The sequence below is a fragment of the Mercenaria mercenaria genome, chromosome 7 (assembly GCF_021730395.1).
Source record: "Mercenaria mercenaria strain notata chromosome 7, MADL_Memer_1, whole genome shotgun sequence".
Taxonomy (NCBI): Eukaryota; Metazoa; Mollusca; class Bivalvia; order Venerida; family Veneridae; genus Mercenaria; species Mercenaria mercenaria.
This window is the reverse complement of record NC_069367.1, coordinates 12,303,048-12,323,385: the sequence shown is the minus strand read 5'-3', so window position 1 is coordinate 12,323,385 and position 20,338 is coordinate 12,303,048. Positions and strand designations below refer to the sequence as shown.

At 34.5% G+C, this 20,338-nt stretch overlaps 1 protein-coding gene across 7 annotated transcripts in view; it reads left to right on the top strand.

Moving 5' to 3' along the window:
• The first annotated feature begins 936 nt into the window (after positions 1-936).
• LOC123554946 (RNA-binding protein RO60-like) overlaps positions 937-20,338 on the top strand; it is a 38,518-nt gene continuing 19,116 nt past the window's right edge. The window contains exons 1-3 of one of the 7 annotated variants that reach the window (XM_053547566.1): positions 952-1,278; positions 18,868-18,950; positions 19,761-19,925. The gene's annotated coding sequence lies outside the window, so the exon portion shown is untranslated. Of the gene's footprint in view, positions 1,279-10,548; positions 10,688-18,867; positions 18,951-19,760; positions 19,926-20,338 lie in introns of those variants that run through there. The other 6 variants (XM_053547570.1, XM_053547565.1, XM_045345401.2 and 3 more) reach the window with 6 other exon arrangements.

Genomic DNA, 20,338 nt, shown 5'->3' with positions numbered 1-20,338 from the left:
AGAAAATATACATAAGTTTTATAAGAATATGAATGAGTATTCTGCAATGCCGTGACCTCAATTATGTGAGCATAACTTGCGCTATATATCGTATTTGACAATCAGAAAAAATAGAATGTTCCTACACGAAATCTTTTAATCCGCTCATGTAAATTATAGATCCTATAAACGTTACTTACCAAATTCAACAAAGTAACAATTTAACACGGTGATAATGTTTAGATATAGTTGAATACTACTATTCATTTACACCACCTATTTTAAAGCAGCAAGTCACAAGTGTGAGGCAGCAAGTCAGTAATCACATGGTTCTTAATCTAAATGTGTAAGTAAGAATCTGTACAAAATCAATTTCCATATTAGACACGTTTAGAATTTGTTTGATATTGTGTTAATGGCATTCATCGAGGAGTTTCTGGACTTCATAACCTAATATCTTGTTCCCTTCAAATAAACAACAACTTAACTACATGAATTAGATGTGGAACATAGCCTTCCTTGAGGATAGATTTTGATTTAAAACAATTCAAATTGATTATACATGTATAAGATAAGCAGGAATGTGAGGACCCAGTTGACTGTTTTCAAATTGGTCTAACAAAAAATTAAGTACACGACCCTATTTTTTTGACATACAATAATGCTTTGAAAAAAAAAATTGGTTTGATAAAATTCTACATTGTAGAAAAATATTTATTTTGAATGTGCAGAACTACCTTAAACAGTTTTGTTATTTCACCTGTCCTATCGTACTTCATAAGCACATTAACTTTTCTTCACGTAGGTTTTTTTGTTTCTTAGTAGGGTTATCAACATATCAATATAAAGTTTTTGATTGTGGCATTAGTCAAGGCACAGGTTGGCATCTGCATGGAGACACCGACATAAGCAAGTCTGATGGCTTTCTCACATGTAAGAATTCTACACCCTAAGCGAGATTTGTTTACGAACCCACAGCGTTGAGTGGCAAGTGATTCGATGTAAGCGACCTAACCACCACGTGGCCCCTACACAGCCTCCTAGAACGTAAATATTAGAACAAACGCATTGAATAAAAACAGAACAGGTTAAACTTCGTGTATGTAAAATCGCGTTTTTAATGACTTTTAAAACCGTTCTGAAATGTAAAATATTAAAATTCATTGTATGTATCGCGTAAATGTTTATTGATTGGTGGATCTTACAATTTAGTAGTAAACTTAAACTAAACTGTGTATTCAATTGAATATGTGGACTGTGTGATCAGAAATCTTAAGGTCTGGGATAAAACACTTACTGGTAAGTGATAAAATTGGTCTTTATTTAATTTACATACTTTGATAAAATTTGATACTTTCTGTGTTTTTTTTAATTTCTACATGCTTGTATACGTCAGTGTAAAGAACACCAACGGTGATAATAGGAACTTTTAAATTTCCAAAATGTCTTGATTATGTTTGAATCTATTAGCTAAAAATGATTTTATTGCGGTGTTTTTCCTTTTAAATTTTAGCCATTTTAACAACAAAAGATTCTGAAAAGAATTGTTTCGAACTTCTGAGATTGCCCGATTTTTATAACGGAAATTAAATTAATGTCATTAAATTGACATTACAAAGCTACTGAGACAATTCTAAAAAATCCACCTACATAGCATTATCTTGTAAAAGAAGGCGGTAATTTACGACAAAACACTGCAATGAATCCCGTTGATCAAACAGTAAAGTATGCTGAAATATATTTTAAGTCAGAATCATCCATATAATCAAAACGTTAATGTCAATTTATAATTTATTTGTCGACAAACTTGGAGTACAGTAAGGCTAACATTTTTTTTTTCGCACATCTTTTATCATCTATTTTGTGTTCACAAAGTTTGGTATCTAGTTGATATAGTTGCGCATGCTATCTAGAGGTTTAGTAACACTAGTTTTCTTTCTTCTTTTTAGCTCACCTTAACCGAAGGTTCAATGTGAGCTATTACCATAGGTGGATGGCCCGGTGTCCGTCGTCAAAATATTTACTTAAGCATCTTCTCCTCTGAATCTACTGGTCAGAATTACAGCAAACTTTGCCAGTAGCATCCTCACATGGCCCTTTTATCAAAGTGGTTCAAATGGTTCACCTTGGCCGCTTTGGGCCCGCCAGAGCTAAAAATAGACAAACCTTAAAAAAGTTCTTCCCATGAACCGTTTGATGGATTTCCATCAAACTTGTTCTGTAGCATCATTGTAAGGTCCTGTCCCAAGTTTATTCAGATATGGACACTTGGCCTCATTTAGGGACCGCTTGAGCCAAAATTAGAAATACCTTTAAACGTCTTCATCTCATGTACTGCCTGAAGGATGTTCATAAAACTTGGTCTGTAGCATCATTATAAGGTCCTGTCCCAAGTTTATCCAAATAGGGACACTTGGCCCCTTTTAGGGACCGCTAGAGCCAAAATTAGAAATACCTTTAAACGACTTCATCTCATGTACTGCCTGAAGGATGTTCATAAAACTTGGTTTGTAGCATCCTGTCCCAAGTTTATCCAAATAGGGACACTTGGTCCCTTTTAGGGACCGCTAGAACCAAAATTAGAAATACCTTTAAACGACTTCATCTCATGCACGGCTTGAAGGATGTTCACAAAACTTGGTCTGTAGCATCCTGTCCCAAGTTTATCCAAATAGGGACACTTGGTCCCTTTTAGGGACCGCTAGAACCAAAATTAGAAATACCTTTAAACGACTTCATCTCATGCACGGCTTGAAGGATGTTCATAAAACTTGGTCTGTAGCATCATTGTAAGGTCCTGTCCCAAGTTGTTTCAAATGGTGACACCTGGTCCATTTTAGAGACCGCTAGAGCCAAAATTAGAAATACCTTTAAACGACTTCATCTCATGTACTGCCTGAAGGATGTTCATAAAACTTGGTCTGTAGCATCATTATAAGGTCCTGTCCCAAGTTTTTTCAAATAGGGACACTTGGCCCCTTTTAGGGACCACTTGAGCCAATTTAGAAATACCTTTAAACGACTTCATCTCATGTACTGCTTGAAGGATGTTCATAAAACTTGGTTTGTTGCATCATTATAAGGTCCTCTTCCAAGTTTGTTCAAATGGAAGCAGATTGTCCCTTTTAGATATACCGTTTAACGACTTCTTCTCATGAACCGCTAGAAAGATCTTCAACAAAGTAGGTCTGTAACATCATTATGAGGTCCTCTCCCAATTTTGCTCAACTGGAGGCAGTTTGCCCCTTTTAGGTCCCACTAAGAATAGAAATGCCTTTAAAAGGCTTCTTCTCATAAACCACTAACAGTATACTGTATCTTCATCAGATTTTATCTATAGCATCATTATAAGGTTCTTTCTCAAATTCGTTCAAATGGGGGCAATTGGCCTCTTTTAGGGGCCACCAGAACTAAACATATAAATGCCTTTAAAAGACTTCTTCTCAGGAGCCACTTAATTGATATTTATAAAATTTGATCTGTAGCATAACATTAAGGTCCTCTTCTAATTTTATTTAATTGGGGCACTTGGCACCTTTTAGGGGTCGCTTGAGCCAAAATTACAAGTACCTTTTAACGACTTCTTTCCATGAACCGCTAGAAGGATCTTTATCAAAGTTGGTTTCTGGCATTACAATAAGGTCCTTTCATAATTTTGTTCAAATGTTGGCCCCTTTTAGGAGCCAATAAAACAAACATATAAATGCCTTCAAAAGACTTCTTCTCACGAACTGCTGGATAGATCTTTATCAAACTTGATTTATAGCATTATCATAAGGCCCTTTTTCAATTGTTTTTAATTGAGAATACATGGCCCCTTTTAGGGGCTGCTAGAGTTAAAACCAGAAATACATTTAAACAACTTCTTCTAATGAATGGCTAAATAGATTTTTATCAGAGTTGGTTTGTAGGATTATTATAACGTCCTCTCTCAAATTGTTAAGATAGGGCAGTTGGCTCCTTTTAGGGGTTGCTAGAGCTAAAAGTAAAAAAAAACAAAACAAAAAAAACATTTTAATGACTATTTATCTATTTATCGTGAACCACTCAGTGAGTCTGCATTAAACCTGGTCTGTGGCATAAATATAAGATACTATCATAAATTTGTCCAGATTGGGGTGTTTGGCACCCTTAGGGTCAGATGGGTACGGTCCTCTTCAGGTGAACGACTTAAGCCCATTAAGATGCGTTTACATTACAACATTGCAAAGTGAATATATCCGGTAGTATTTTTTTTTGGTTATTTTTGCTATTGTTGGGTTTAACGTCACATCAACACAGTCATAGGACATATGGCGACCTTCCAGCTTTTCATGGTGGATGAAGACCCCAGGTGTCCCTCCGGAAATGATGTTATCACGAGCGGGCACATGGGTAGAATCACCAACATTCCGTAACCTATCAGGATGGCGTCCTCAATTGAAGAATTTTACGCCCCAAGTGAGGCCCCAACCCACATCGGTGAGAGACAAATGGTTTGAAATCAGCGACCTTAACCGCATGGGCACGGGGGTATTATTGTCCACCATTTCCTTATTTACAGATGTAAAACTCAGCGGCAAACGCTCAGAACAATTCTAAAGTCTAGGAATAATTCGTGTTTAAATAATAATGAAAATAATCAAAACATATTATGTATTATCATATATTTAGACTGAAGATAAAGTATTTTAAATGTTAACCAATATATACCGGTAAGTAGGGATTAGTGTGGATAGTAGTAGATCACGTTGTGCATGTCATTTTGATGTTGGTTTTAGCGGAGTAATCATACTTTATAGTTTCCGATTTACTCGGCCTACACTTTTCTTTACTAGTCTTACATTTTAAAAAGATTATATTGATAATAGGATTGTTAAAATTACAAATGTATCAGGTCTAACAGACACATATTTTCGAGAAGTTCCCGCAGACCGTCTTTAGCAGTCAAGTGGTGCATAGAATTGTATGTTTCCCATTTCTGGATAACTCTTTTTGCATTTGTTGTATGATTCTGATTAAACGTGATAAGACTTACAATTGTTAGGTGCAGTTTTGTATATTATTCGTTGGTTCCTGTTAATAGATATTGGCCGAAGTTTTGGACTTACGAGCCTGTTCTTATGTTTGAATGTCTTCTTCATTGTACATGCAATGTTTTGTTAAGCTTTGAAACAAAACCAATAAGTTCTTACGTTGCATTTTTGAGGTAGGTTTTTCCATACGAAGATTCGAATGTTAAATCTATCTCATAACAGACGTCTAATTGGGTGTGCCTCGGGACATTGCAGTTTTAAACATAACATAACGATCAACATATTCATTATATTCTTCAGTGAAAAATAATGTCTACAAAATTGCCATCAACCTTTCCGATACAATATAAAATCTAAACAAACTGTTTCAAGTATCATACATTGTGATTGATTCACTTTCAACTAAGTTTTGAAAACAACAGTTTCAATGTAGATTGTCGTAGATATGGAGAAAAGCACTCAAAAGTGATTCTTTATTTGTTCTGTTTCTCTATGTTGTGTTTTGTTATAGGACAGTTTCGGAAGACTGGCACTTTGCGTAGGAATATACAATTAAACGACAAAGAACGAATCTCTTGTTTACATGCACCCTAGATATTTTGTATTTATGTTGTATTTAACGCGCATCGGTTTTCCTCATATCGTCTGTTCACCAATAAAAGGTACTACTAATTGTTTTTGGAAGGTTATCAAAGATCTAGACGCGCAGAAAATGCTTACGCATTTAAAAAGATAGCCTTTAACCGCCGCTTCAAAGTTTTCCTCATATCGTCTTCCACCAAACATAGGTACGACTGTTTGTTTTAGGAAGATTGCCAAAGATATAGACAGGCAGAAAATCTGCTTACCCATTATAAAAGATAGCCTTAAACCATCGAAGTTTTCCTCATATCGTCTTTCACCAAACAATCAAATTGTACACAACTGTCTTCATACCTTTGATCTACTAATCCTTTGAGGTTATCCTCATAGTTTTGTGAAATGTGACTCACACTAGTTATTTTTCCTCATTCTAATCATGCACTGTCATGCTTTACTTGATTGTATTCAATCTTGACAACTTTAAAGCTGATAAGATTTGTTGAAAGGTAAAACATTATGAAACTATATAGGATTTCTAGCCTATCTTACTTTGTGAATATGATACTATTTGTGGCTATTGCGCATTACTTCACCTTCATTTCATAACTACCCTTCCGCTTTGTTTTGGTTTTCGTTGAAAAATCAGATAAGATAGTGACAAGTATGATACGTTACAAGTATTGCATAACATTACATAAAACTTGAAGTTAAATAATTATACCGCTACTAATGCATTTTTATATTCGCTATTGGATAACATAGTTATGTGTACATAAGTTGCAGGTGTAAATGTTTGTTTTTTATTTATTTTTTATGCACATTTAAACCGAGGTACCGTACTGATGTATTAAACGTTGCATTGTTAAAGAACCAGAGGACGCTTATAAGATTTAAATAATGTCTCGCGCGACCCTCCAGTACCTAAAATGACAATCATTCTTCTAAAATAGTCTCACATACAAGTAACAAGTGCCAACTATAAATCAGTCTATAGACCCAGTGTGCGTCATTTACAAATGATTTTGCATGATTTGCCGAAAGCAAAATTAGAACAAGACTTTTGTCAATCGAGCCCAAGTAAATTGTACAATACAATACCTTTCTAGTGACTAATTTTCCTTGGCCTTTTGTAGATATTCAAATGCCAACGTGTTTAAAGTTGATGATGTTGATACGAGTCATAAAGTTTTTCGTCATCTTTGACCGGTCCTGTTTAATATACAATAACACGTGCAATAAGAGTTGTAGTAGTTTCAGAAACTGCATGAAATGGATCAACGTGGGGGAAAACGCTTGATGAAAATATCTTAAAGGTGGAAAATAATTGAAATAACTTGGGATGCGAGATAGGCTCAATATCGTTTCTGAGAAGCATCGAAGTAATAAAACACACTTTGGGGGGATGTGGTTTGGGAGTTATTTCACTTCTCTTTTTTTTAAATGAATTTACTGTATGTTGTATAACTGGAAATTATTTCAGGTTTGGTTGAGGTGTTGCGATCATTCTTAAAAGCAGTTCAGTCAGCATTTTACACTGATATATTATATTACCGGTCTTTCAAATACATCCATGTACATACATCAGCCATGGGACAAACATAAGTCAAATGTGATCGAATGGAAAGGTAAAACAATGAACGTAAACCTAATTTTCCAAAAAGAAAATTTAAAGTACAGATAAAAGCGTTGGAATTCCCATAGACATGTCCTAATTAATAAAATCTGTGAAAGTGTTTTTTTTCTGTCATAATGTGTTTTTATCGCTCCTATTTCATTCAGCTATTAATATCGATGTATTAACTTGTGCATCCATGAAATGCAGCATCGGAACATTTAAACGCCTGCCTGGAATGTTGTTGATGATATGGATCTCTTAAGACGTGTCCTTTACCTAGGGATTGAAACTATGTGCAGTCCATCACATGTATATCCGGACCAAACATATGCCGATCTAATAAACAGGTCTGTTTACAGAGCATAAAACTTGTATTACTTATCATTTGTCAGAGAAAAAGTAATCTGATTGTAATATGCTGTACAAAACCTATATGTCCTATGGACACAAGTCTAGTTAGTATGTATCTTTAGAATTATGAGTATTGTTGGTCAAAACTTGTTTATTTTTAAATGTCAATTGGTTGTCGGCCCATGTGAGTGAGATGTTATCTATATGTAGATCATATAAAACGTTACTACATGTATATAAATACATTTACATTTTAAGAAAAAATACTTGTCAAGACATTTTAAAATAGCCTGCGGCGTTTTAAGGTAGCTCTTCACGTTCAATCATAACTTTGTGCAATGTAGAATTTGATTAAATCCTGACTTTTCAAGATTTCAGAATACATTAAGAAATTCGGATTTTACGGGAAAACCATTATAATTTTTCGCCAACAGAAAGTTTGCTACAATGTAAATATAAATGAAACTTCTCGTAAATAAACATATGTCTATAATATGGTAAATAAAATGTGTTGGGTCGTGTGCCTGTTTTGATTAATCGTGTTGTGAGTTATGGTTGTAACTGAAACGTGCCATATGACTTACATGTAGCAAAGAATTTAGTTTATTATCCATGGAGTTTCGAATGTGTTGGATGTGGTTAAACATGTTTTGCTTACTGTTTTCATTTACAGATGTTTTGATTGAGTTACTGTCCGTCAATATTAAACCTTTCCTCTAAATGTTTTAAATGTTTTATGGAACTGAGCCATGACTTAGTTCTGCTAGCCTGTAACATTTCATCGCATTTGAAAACATCCAGAAGCAGTTTATTTGACGTGTTTTTCACGAATTCTCTGATAGAATTTGAGCGTTTGTTGGGCAATATATTTTTAGGATGACAGTTTACATATAGATGCAAAGTTTGAAGATTTTTTATGCAATCCGAGTGTATATTTAAAAAATCTATTATGTAATTTTTCAAAAGGATATTGGTCAATATTCTGTTTTCTAACGTCAAAATCGATTATCGTTATTTCTGATCCATATGTGTTTATCGGCCTTATCAATGAGTCGAATAATTTTAGGCTTAGTTCCATACTACATGTAACATGTTCTACATTTGAAAGTTTTGATCGCAAGGCAAAATATGCTTTAATTGATTTGTTGTATACATTCTCTACAGCATGTTTCATGTTTCCGTTAAAATATAAAACTATCCTTAGATATTTGTATTCGTCTACTATCTCAAGATTTTGATTCCGAACATGAAAAGGAAACTTTTTTTTGGTATTTTTTTTCTTTACTCATTCGCATGATCTTCGACTTCGAGATATTAATATCAAGTTTCGAACGAACACAAAATGTTTCTAAATCATTAAGGCACCTTTGCAACCCAGAGCTACTTTCTGATAGTATTAGCAGATCATCAGCATGCAATAAGGTGATTGATTTTTATATCATTAAAAGTAACCAGTTCACAGTCGGATATGAATTGATGGACAAGTTGAATGTATAATTCTCGTGAATTACGTGTCAAAATTCTTTTGAATTTATTGCTTCCTTTTTTCGTGACAAAACCCTTGCGTTTGTATTATCAGTACTGTCTAAGCTCTAGTTCAAATCATTACCAAATGTCAAAACCTCACATACCTCGTAACATTTACGTGCAGACAGAAAGGCTTATCTCTGAAAACACAGGACGTCGCCTTTGACATGTTATATCATATTTCACCATGTATCATGCAATTAATGACATAATACTCCTCAAGGGCTTCATTAGTATAATTATGTCCGCTTTGAAAGACGGGGCGTATTATGGGAATCCCCTTGGCAGGCGGGTAGGCGGCGGTGTCCAAAATTTTTGTCCGGGGCATTTCTTCTTCAAGCATCGAGGGCTTTGATGTAACTTTGCACAAATCTTCACCACAATAAGACGGAGTGTAAGAACCAGGCCCCTAGGTCTGTGGTCAAGGTCACACTTAGAGGCCAAATGTCAGATACAAGAATGACTTTGTCCAGAGCATTTCTTCTTCATTCATGGAGGGATTTTGATGCAACTTGGCAAAATTATTCACCATTAGAGGCGGAGTGTTATGCGCAAGAACCAGGTCCTTAGGTCTAAGGTCAAGGTCACACTTAGAGGTCAAAAGTCAAATATAAGAATGAAATTTTCTTGTATGGCCTTTTTAGTGGGTTGATGAATGCTTCTACCTATTGTCACCAAACTTTATATGCAGGTCACTCATGACACTCATTAAGTTAGGAACCCATTAGTTTGTCCTTTATTTTAGTTTAAATTTTTGTTGAGCTATGCATTCACACCCATATTTCCTAAATGTTTCCGAGATGCTATACTAAATCATATATCATTGTATATAAACTTATCTCTGTGCTTGTACCATTACGTTATATAAACACATTTGAAGTCTTTTACACAGGTGAGCATTATAGGATCAGTGGCCCTCTAGTTTAATATTATTTGTTTATTAAGCACATAAGCTTTAGATGAAAAAGCTTTATCAAAACCTTGATTAAAATTTGATGGCAGAGGGCGTTTTACTGTAATGATAGACCATTGCGTCGAAGACTGTGATAGTCTCGGGTAACTCTTGCTTAGAATGGTTTTTCCATTTGATCAACATGATGTGATTTTATGTAATATAATTAGACGGTCAATTTGTTTCAGCTTGAATATGTTTTCCTGATTTTCTTTCAATCACTTGAGTTTCTGAATCAAGTGGTTATTACCACTAAAGTTTAAGGTACACCAAAGAGAGACATCGCTATTTCATTTTAACAGTGAAAAGGTATGACAAATTATGGATAAAGATTATTGTGGCTGTCTCTTTCGTTGGGTGCCAGTGCGTTCGCTTTCTAAAGTATAAATATTATTGTCGCGTGTGTGACAAGGTGGAACGATTTGGCCTTGAATATTGAATAAAGCGCAAGCGTACCTGTAGATGTTTTCCACTTTGTAATTTTACACCTACTCCCATTATACTTTATTCGGTCACGGCCGCTCTTTCTGAAATGCACTTTTGGTGCAATAGATGGTGAAGTAAATAAGAATTAATCTGGAACAAAGACTGTCATTATCGAACAAAACTTTACATCTGAGTTTTAAGAAGAAAATTAATGTGTATTGTGTGACCACATCTCTACAGGTTCGGAATAAAACCATTTTAATATAAATTTAATACTGATTGGATTTAACAACGTTTAAACTCGATATTTTCTGTTGTTTTTTGCAGCTTTTTTATTAAATTGTATGCGCGTGAGGAGGACCAGCAATAGACAGCCTTAAGTTCTTTTCGCGATAATGTGTCTTCGTTTGTAAACTATTGTATGTTTTGTATTTAACATTTAGACATGCAGATACTAGACGTGCCGATAATCTGTGTATGTATTTACGGTAATGGGCACGTAAAACATTCGTATTTTCTGTATGTTATTTCGTCATTCTCTGATATTTTTACGGAAAGTCACGTTGGCATTAAGCTTTAGTTACGTCCGAAGAATGCCGAATTGCCTATCGAGAATACGGAAAAACACGGAAATTGTCGAGTGTCATTACGGGCAAGCCGCCTTAAAGATTAGCCTTTATTCTTCCTCATGCAGTCGTTAAGCAAATAGAATAGCGCATAACTGTTTTCCAGCTTATTTGTGCACGATTTTTATGTATAATATACTTTTCTTCATCTTTGTCACAAAGTATTATATTAATAATCTTTTCTGTCTTAAAATTTGAAAGGGGTGCTTTGTCAAATTATTTCCAGATATTCTCTGATTTTTTTCGTTTGCTTTTACAGTCTTTAAGCAAATAAACAATTTCGTATGACTGACTTTCAACCATTTGACTGTTAATTCTTACATGATTTTGCTGATATTTTTATCAGAATTTTCAGCACACGACTACGTCAATGTAAACGTATTTTGGTCATTTTAGAGGGTCTTTAAGTCTTGAATGGAAAAAAATATTTGATTATCGAATGATTCCAGACATTTATACAGAATTGAAAAACCTAGTCCAACCTATCATTTTAGGCATCCGGACATTCGTTTAAATACTACAGTTTTCAGTCAAGTATGAGACCAATGAATAAAACAGTTCTCTAAAACTGTGACGATTTTTCCTGAAGATTAGACCGTGCGACTAACAAATAACAAATCAAAATAAAAAATGTCCATGTCATCTTTTACAAATGTATCTGACAATGATTCGGTTATCTGCATAACTAATTTTCACTTTACAATATGTACGCGAAGCGGGTGCAAATCTTGCGCATGTGGTGAGCGCTTTAGAAGTGTTGACGGTCATAATTCGTGAAAATTCTAACATTGGCCTTTAATTAATTAATTAAATTATTTCTAGAATTGATAACAGGATTACCAACGCATCAGGGTAAACAGAAAAAAAGTCTTCTAAGAAAAAACAAAACACGTGAATATTCTATGAAAATGGTCACACCACCGAAATTGTAAGTTATATATCGAGATAGTTTATGATACTATTTATAGAATTTGCACTTCTTCACTTTCTAAACAAAATGCGTGTACCAGTTGCAAAATAGGATTGCTGTTAATAATTTGGACAAAAGTATATCCTATTAAGTGTATGGTATAAATAAGGGCCAATTCGTTTCAATTTTCCGGCGTACGCCGTTTTGCCACGGGCAACCGGCTAGGCGTTCATTTGGTTTCCCGGCACTTCCCGGGTCTACCCGGCGTACGCCAATGTGCACCGGTCTTGCGAGATAGACAAAGCGGCGAATCATACATATTCGCGATATAAAATTGGTTAAACATCTGAAAATTTGGGTCAATAACAGTAAAGGTAGAACCGTTCTACAAGAAATATTTTGCTTACTTATTTCGAAAAGGTCTTAATAGAAAATTATATTAAATTAGAAATTTATCTTTTTTATTTGCACCTCACGTGTCCGGCGTACGCCGAAGCGCTCGTCTATTTTTTAATCTGCGAAAATTATTTTCTTATGTCCCGGGTTGAGTGAAACGAATTGGCCCTAACTAACACACGCATCTTTCATGAATAGATAGCTTATTGTCGTCGGATGACTAACATTTTAAACTTTCACGTTCAGTATGTGCAAACGGAAGTTAGTTTTATTTTCCTGGTTTATTTCTCACTAAATACTAATTACTTTTAAGAAAAATGTCTAAGCTTTAAACGTGTTCACAACATCATTATATCTTAATTCAAGGGCGCTTCATATTTATACGAAGTTAGTAATAACCTTTTGATGATTTTTTCAATGATAATATGGCTTTGTTCTTAACTGTTAAATTCCCGTTTGTGTTATCTGTCGTGTTTTAGGTCGACGTAGAACGCGCGACACGGAGCACGACAGGACGCGCTACAATACGACGAGGCACGAAATAGTGTCGAGCTTTCGTATTATAGCACGCACGACGCTGAAATGCTATTGTACGACGCACAGTTTTGAATATGCACGGTACGATGCGTGACATTGTAATGCATCGCGGTAAAAATATACCGCGCGTGGTATTATATATTCTTACCATTTCAAACCCTACAGATTCAAATTTATACGATACTGAATTCATTCAGTATTCCCGGTCACCCTACCATGATATTCATGATGGCTACATAATGAATTTTTAAACCAGTATAGACCTTGAGTTTTCATTAGTTTAAATCTTTGTTCAAGTTCCCTGAAGACAAGTATCTACACATACCCCTTTTTTGCATGTGTTCGACTAAAAAGGCTTTGTAAATAATGATAAAAGGCTAGTCTCGACTTCAAAGCTTGTTGTATCAAATGACCACACAGAATTGCTCAAATGGCGTCATAGGAGTTGACTAATTCAAACATATAATCTCGTTGACAATTCTATGCATTTACTGGCCATGAAACATTTTTGGAATATGATCGGAATTTTGACCTTTGACGCTTCACAGGCCCTTTCTTCGCAAAACAATTTTCGGTCTCAGCTGGGTTTTAGATTGATATCATGACAGCTAGTTTGTTTTGATGGTACTTAAAGATTTAATTCCAGTTGAGACTGACAATCCATACTGAATAGTCACTTGAAAATAGTCATGAATTTAAATCTTAAATTTTAACATGCAATATTGATATCAATAACAATATTTCATTATCAAACTCAACTGAGACCCAAAATGTTTTGAAAACAGAAGCCCAGGAATTCAGTCTTGGCGTGATCTCAGTAATCAAGATCGAGCCTGTCTTGAACATTTTTCAAAATCTGATATCAGATAAATATGTTAATATGAAGTGGATATTCTTTTTTTTTAATTTTCAAACATGCTGATACATAACTAATTCAGGATGTTGCCGCTAAATTATGGTAATATATCGGATCTCGTTTCGACAGAGATGAAAGATGCATGTATGAGAACTTCCCGTATGTTTTGACAAAGTGTTGAACTAAATCATTTAAGATATTTCATTAAACTTAATTCTCATGATTTTATGTAACATTCTACAGTTATCAAAATTAATGAAAAACAATGACTTTTTCAGTACAGAGGTCTACGAGAACACGGTATTTATACTATGCAACAGAACTTAAACGGACGTTTGTTTTATTCAAAATGTATCAATTTTTTTCACAATAATATTTTGTACTGCCTTTTTCTTATGTTGTTGCTAGGAAATACAAGTCTAGGAACCCTATGGACGGACACAAATTAAACCCAAACTGTTTTTTTTTTTATAGGAATCGCCGTTATCTTCAAATCCATGTTTCAAGTTGACTTTTTTGATGCATGAACATATTAAGGTGAAGTATTATCGTTGCACTGGGGATTCGAAGTCGTTAGCGTCGCGCAGAAGAAATGTCTCAATATCAAAACAAAATGTTAAAGCATACGGATATTTGAAGAACATGCTAAAGGCAAGTAAAATGCGACAGAGTACCGGTATTAAGCTGAATCTAGAGGCATCCTACATGTAGACATTTATGTAGCCGACTCGTTTAAATGTGACATGAACTAAAAATAATAGAGTATGACATCTGAAAATTGCGATTACATGTGTTAAATGTAGCCTGTTCACTATCCATATATTTTCAAATGTATGTACTGTTTTAGCAGATAATTATATCACAATACACTAATTTCTACAGTGAAGGCAAAAGTAACTACACATATAGGTAAAAGAAACATATATGCCATAAGTATCTTTTTTCTTGCGAACCTTTAAATACTTTGAGAAAACCTCTACTGTAAGTACGCAGTCCGTTGTCCGCAGTCCGCGTCGAAGTAAGTTGAAAATCTCTATTAGCCTTGCTTCAGACTTTCACAGATGAACAAGCTTGATGTGCATATGACCATAAAGGAGGACTTTTATCTTTATTTTACTGCAGTTATGGTCCTTTGATAGTTTTTCTATATAGAATACTAGTATAGAGAAAAATCTTGTGTGTCCAACTCCTCAAACATTATTAAAAGGATATATTTGAATGTTTCACAGATGAAGGACCTTCAATTAAAGATGACCATAAATAATGGATTTTTTCTGTGGCTATCTTTATAGAATTATGGCTCTTTCTTATTAAAATCTTTGCTATGTAGAGGATGGCGCAGTATGTGGGGGACATCCGTGTCCTATGAACACAATTCTAGTTTTTAGCTCACCTGAGCACGAAGTGCTCAAAGGTGAGCTTTTGTGATCTGTCGTCCGTCGTCGTCCGTCTGTCGTTGTCCGTCGTCGTCCGTCAGCGTCAACAATTTGACTGTTAACACACTGAAGGGCACAATTTAGGCCCAATTTTAATGAATCTCTCAATAAAATCTTGAATGAGTTTAATATTTGGTCATCTGGGGTCAAAAACTAGGTCGCCAGGTCAAATCAAAGGAAAAGCTTGTCAACGCTCTAGAGGCCACAATTTTGGCCCAATCTTAATGACACTTTATCCGAATGTTACCCTTAAATAAGTCTTGGACGAGTTCGATACTTGGTCATCTGGGATCGAAAACTAGGTCACCAGGTCAAATCAAAGGAAAAGCTTGTTAACATTCTAGAGGCCACAATTTTGGCCCAATCTTAATGACACTTTATCCGAATGTTACCCTTAAATAAGTCTTGGACGAGTTCGATACTGGGTCATCTGGGATCGAAAACTAGGTCACCAGGTCAAATCAAAGGAAAAGCTTGTTAACACTCTAGAGGCCACAATTGTGGTCTAAACTTAATGAAACTTGGTCAGAATGTTACACTCAATAAAATCGATTTTGATATTGGGTCTTCTGGTGGTCAAAACTAGGTCACCAGGTCAAATCAAAGGAAAATCTTGTTAACACTCTAGAAACGACATTTATGCTGTATCTTCATGAAACTTGATCAAAATGTTAATCTTTATGATCTTTATGTCAAGTTCGAATCTGGGTCATCTGGGATCAAAAACTAGGTCACCAGGTCAGCTCGAAGGAAAATTTAGTTAACACTCTAGAGGCCACATTTGTGACCTTATATTATTGAAACTTTTTCAGAATATTAATCTTGATGATCTTTAGTTCGAGTTCAAATCTGGGTCAGCTAGGGTTAACAGCTAGGGCACCAGGTTAAATCAAAGGAAAAGCTAGTTAACACACTAGAGGCCACATTTATGACCATTTCTTAATGCAACTTGGTCAGAATGTTAATCTTGATGATTTGTAGATGACATTTAAATCTGGGTCAGGTGGGTCATGCATCGGCGTAATTGCTGTTGTATTTTATGAGGTGACATCATTTGAGTATTTTTGGAGATGTAGCTCCATATCTTATAGTTCCCATATGTCTGTTCTTTTATGAACGCCTGCCTCGGGAAACCTTCTGATAGACAAAAAAAGCCCTTTAAGTTTCGATGGGTTTGCGGTAAAAAAAACTTTTCAGGAGACAGTAAAAACGTATTTACGCTGCCATGGCAAGGGCGAGTCCTTTGGAACAAACTTTGATGTTTTGAATTAGTTTTAAATCGTGTTTTATGTTCGCCATGAGCTTTGCATCATTTAAATATGTTTTATGGCTTATACGCAATTACAAGATTGATCTTACTAAACTGTATGCAAACCTTTTTCGGCCAGTACCAAAAATTGTGGTTCCTATTTACAATATATTACATATCAGTTTTCCATTCATTCAATCTTTCTCCCTCTTGACCAGGATATCATCCAACAACTTCCAGGTTTTATGTAATTTGTTTTTGCCTGTTGAGCTTAACAGATGACAGAGATGTTCTGTAACAATAAAAAGTATTATTGTTTTTCATTCATTTAAAACGGATGTGGAATTCCTTCTTTTGTCACATGTCCTTTACATAACAAACTGAACTCTTACAAAACTGCCTCAGTACTCTTTTAGATGCGCAACATTGCAAATATCACCAAATTATGTTAAAAACGCAGCAGCTATGGTTTGCATGAGCTATTTTGACGTTCTTGTCTCGACCTTTGATTATAACACTTGGATTATAGCAGATGATAGATGACCAAAAGATATTGAGATATTAAGATATAATAATACTTTTAAAATTGTTGGATGTACATTAAACCATAGTTTAGACAGAATTTTCATTTGGTCAAATATCAGGTCACAGAAAAATTCCATTTTTACGTAAAAGAAATAACATTTACAAATATGCAGCTCCAAAGAAATATTCACGCAGAAAAAACAACATATAATTAAAATTCAACAAAGCCGTCTAATTGAATACTCAAATGATATATTACAATTTGAGTGTGTATGATAATTACAAGGTTTATTATAACAAAGGTATGATACGGACAAACGCATACGGATTTTGATTTCTGTCAATACGTATTTTTTTTGTGAAACACAAGCCGCATTTTAACAAAATACATATCAAGATATTTATAGTCACACTTAACAACAAACAGCTGCAACCTGTCCAATAATTTGGCCTGCAATTTTCCGTAACGTTATGTTGTAACGAGATTGCTCGAAAATGATTTCAAAAATACATCTAACTGTGGAATTTATTAACTGTCGGAAAATTTTGATAGAACGAAATGACTACTACGCAAAATAGTTTCCGTTAAAATGCCTGAAGTAAAGATATTAGTAAGGTTTTCCGTGCTTGCACACACTGGTAACCATAACATCTTAAATATCTTGTTCCTCTTACCTAGAACACAATCATATATCTTCTTCATATTTACAGAAAAAAATACACCAAAATTTATATTTAAAAAGAAACGAACAAATACAGGTTTCATGTTTGTATTGAAGTAGTTTCAGTAGCAATCTACGATAGTTTGGGGGCATTCCCTGAATAAAAACGATGAAAAGGAAAATATCTCAACAATATAAAGAGCATGTATGCATGTATTGTACTGTGAACATATTGATCTGACTGTTTTCGTGCAGTTTAATAATTTTTATTTTAAAAGATTACATGCTACGTAGAATACAGTCTATGTAACAATCACTATACTCTTTTGTTAATTGCTCAACGAATTTCGATATCTTGATGTTAAGAACATCTTATATCGACATTTCTTCTTTAAAGATTCGAAGTCTCTATACAATTTTTACTATATAAAGATGTCTTCGGTCAGACGTACTACATTCAACGACTGAAATTTATTCATTAATATGTTACGTCTCTTGTGTAACGTTATCTCAAAACTGACTTCATGATATGCTGTTAACGTTTTATATATTTTTATATCTATAACATAGTTCATATACAGGAGCAATATTTTGTTTGTGAGTTTAAAAAAATACAGTTTACCTTAATCAATTGAACGGTGAAAATGTTCTGTTCTGATCTGCCCAAATCAGCCCAGGGCACTCATGTAGTAAAGGTAATCGGCTGGTTGAAACACCTGAAAACGACGAAAATTGGTTTTATTAGCTCTCTGATTTTGGAAAAAAATGTTAACCATCATTAGGTGACTGTAGGCCCAGAACAATACCTCTGATATGCATTTGTCAATGTTGGCCCTTTTTATGTTTTATGTAGGGAAGTTGGCAGTTACTTGCGGAGAACAGGTTTGTACTGGTACAGTATCCAGGAACACCGGTTAGGTTAACTACCCGCCGTTACATGACTGAAATACTGTTGAAAAACGGCGTTAAACCAAACACAAACAAAACAAACAAACTTTTTATGTTTAGAAAATTTGAGTTTTTTGTTAAAATTTTTTGTTTATGTCCACCTTTTCTCAAAAACTATTAGAGCAACATCTTTGAAACTTTGCACGCTTGTTAATCATTATTAAATGACTATGTACGCTCAGAACCATATCTCTAACCTGCATTTTGTCAGAATTATGGCCCTTGTACATTGAAATTCCGATCTGTAACTCTTTCTTTTTGATTATACTATCCAGCCGAGTGACTTGCAGTCGATCGATGGCACCCGTATGCGGTGCTTTTGTGCTAGGATACATGTAACAGACATTTAAAGTATCAGGTATGATGTGCATTTCTGTTATCAATAGGTCATCTTTATCTAAATTGCGGCTTTTTATAAGTGATCTGAATTTATCCTATTACATTTAAAACATTTTCTGTTGTCAAACAATTTGCATGGTTTCACATAGACAAAAGTTCTTTCCGCAGCGATCCAGTTATAACTGGGGATTACAAATTTATCAATGGCTTGATAGGTAGAAGTATTTGCAAGAGCGGCTGCGTGCTAATGAAACATGAAGTTAAATGCCTCAATATAATCAAATTAAGACTAAAGTATTATACTTAAATGTTATATATAAGAAGCCTCCGTTAATGTTTTAATCGTTTTTAACAATTTTAAATTTCAATTCTGTAAATGGTAGTCACTTATTTGAGGTCAAAGAACACATTAATGTAAAAAAATAAGTTAAACAATTAACAGGCATATCAATATGTGAAATTCCAACCTATATAGCAAATAATACGCAAATCGTATTAAAAATAAACATTCCTAAGCGTTACAACAAGCATTTTGCTTTGCAAAAATATCATGTTATGAAACTCAAATGATTATGATTATCAAATTAAAAGTGACAAGTTTTATGTAGGATTTAAGTACGAATATTAAATTGATCAAGAAGGAAGTTTCCTAGTTTTATACGATACATAGGAATGAATATTACATCATTCAGATACGTAAGTTGATATTTAAACATAAAGAGATGGGCTCAATATCGTTACTTTGAGGTAAGGAATTGGAGATGTAATGGTTTCGTTCTAATGATCATATTGTATGTTGTCTCACTGAAAGTTACTTTCGGACTTTCAGATTGGGATGAGTCTCTTTGATCATCCTTAAAGCAGTACAAACAGTAGTTTACACTGATATAATATTTCCGGCGTTTCATATACATACAACCATTTTAACTACTCATCAATGGGACAAACAGGGTCAAAGGACGGATGGCGACCTCAAAGAAATCCTTTCCAAGAGGTGAGATTGTTTCAGTAGAAAAAATAATTGTATCAATTGCTTGATTTAAACATACAATGAAGGTTACAATAAGTGGTCAAAATCAATGATAAAATTCAGATAAGAACGATTGGTTTTCAAAAGAAATAGAACTATAACATATAATATCAAATCTAAAGCAAAGTGGTTTGTATTCCTGCGATGAGGTATTTTTCATTTCCTTTCAGTCATATAAACGACGGTGTCTACTTCTAGTATTGGGCACAATGCCCAACTTTATAGTGCTGTCTCACTAGAAAATCACGCCGTAGACACGTGACATGATAACCCATCCAGACACATTATACTGATATCGGGCTGACCAGTCCTAGCACTATCCTGTTAATGCTGAGCGCCAAACGAGGAAGCTACTAGAACCACTTTTTTGTCTTTGG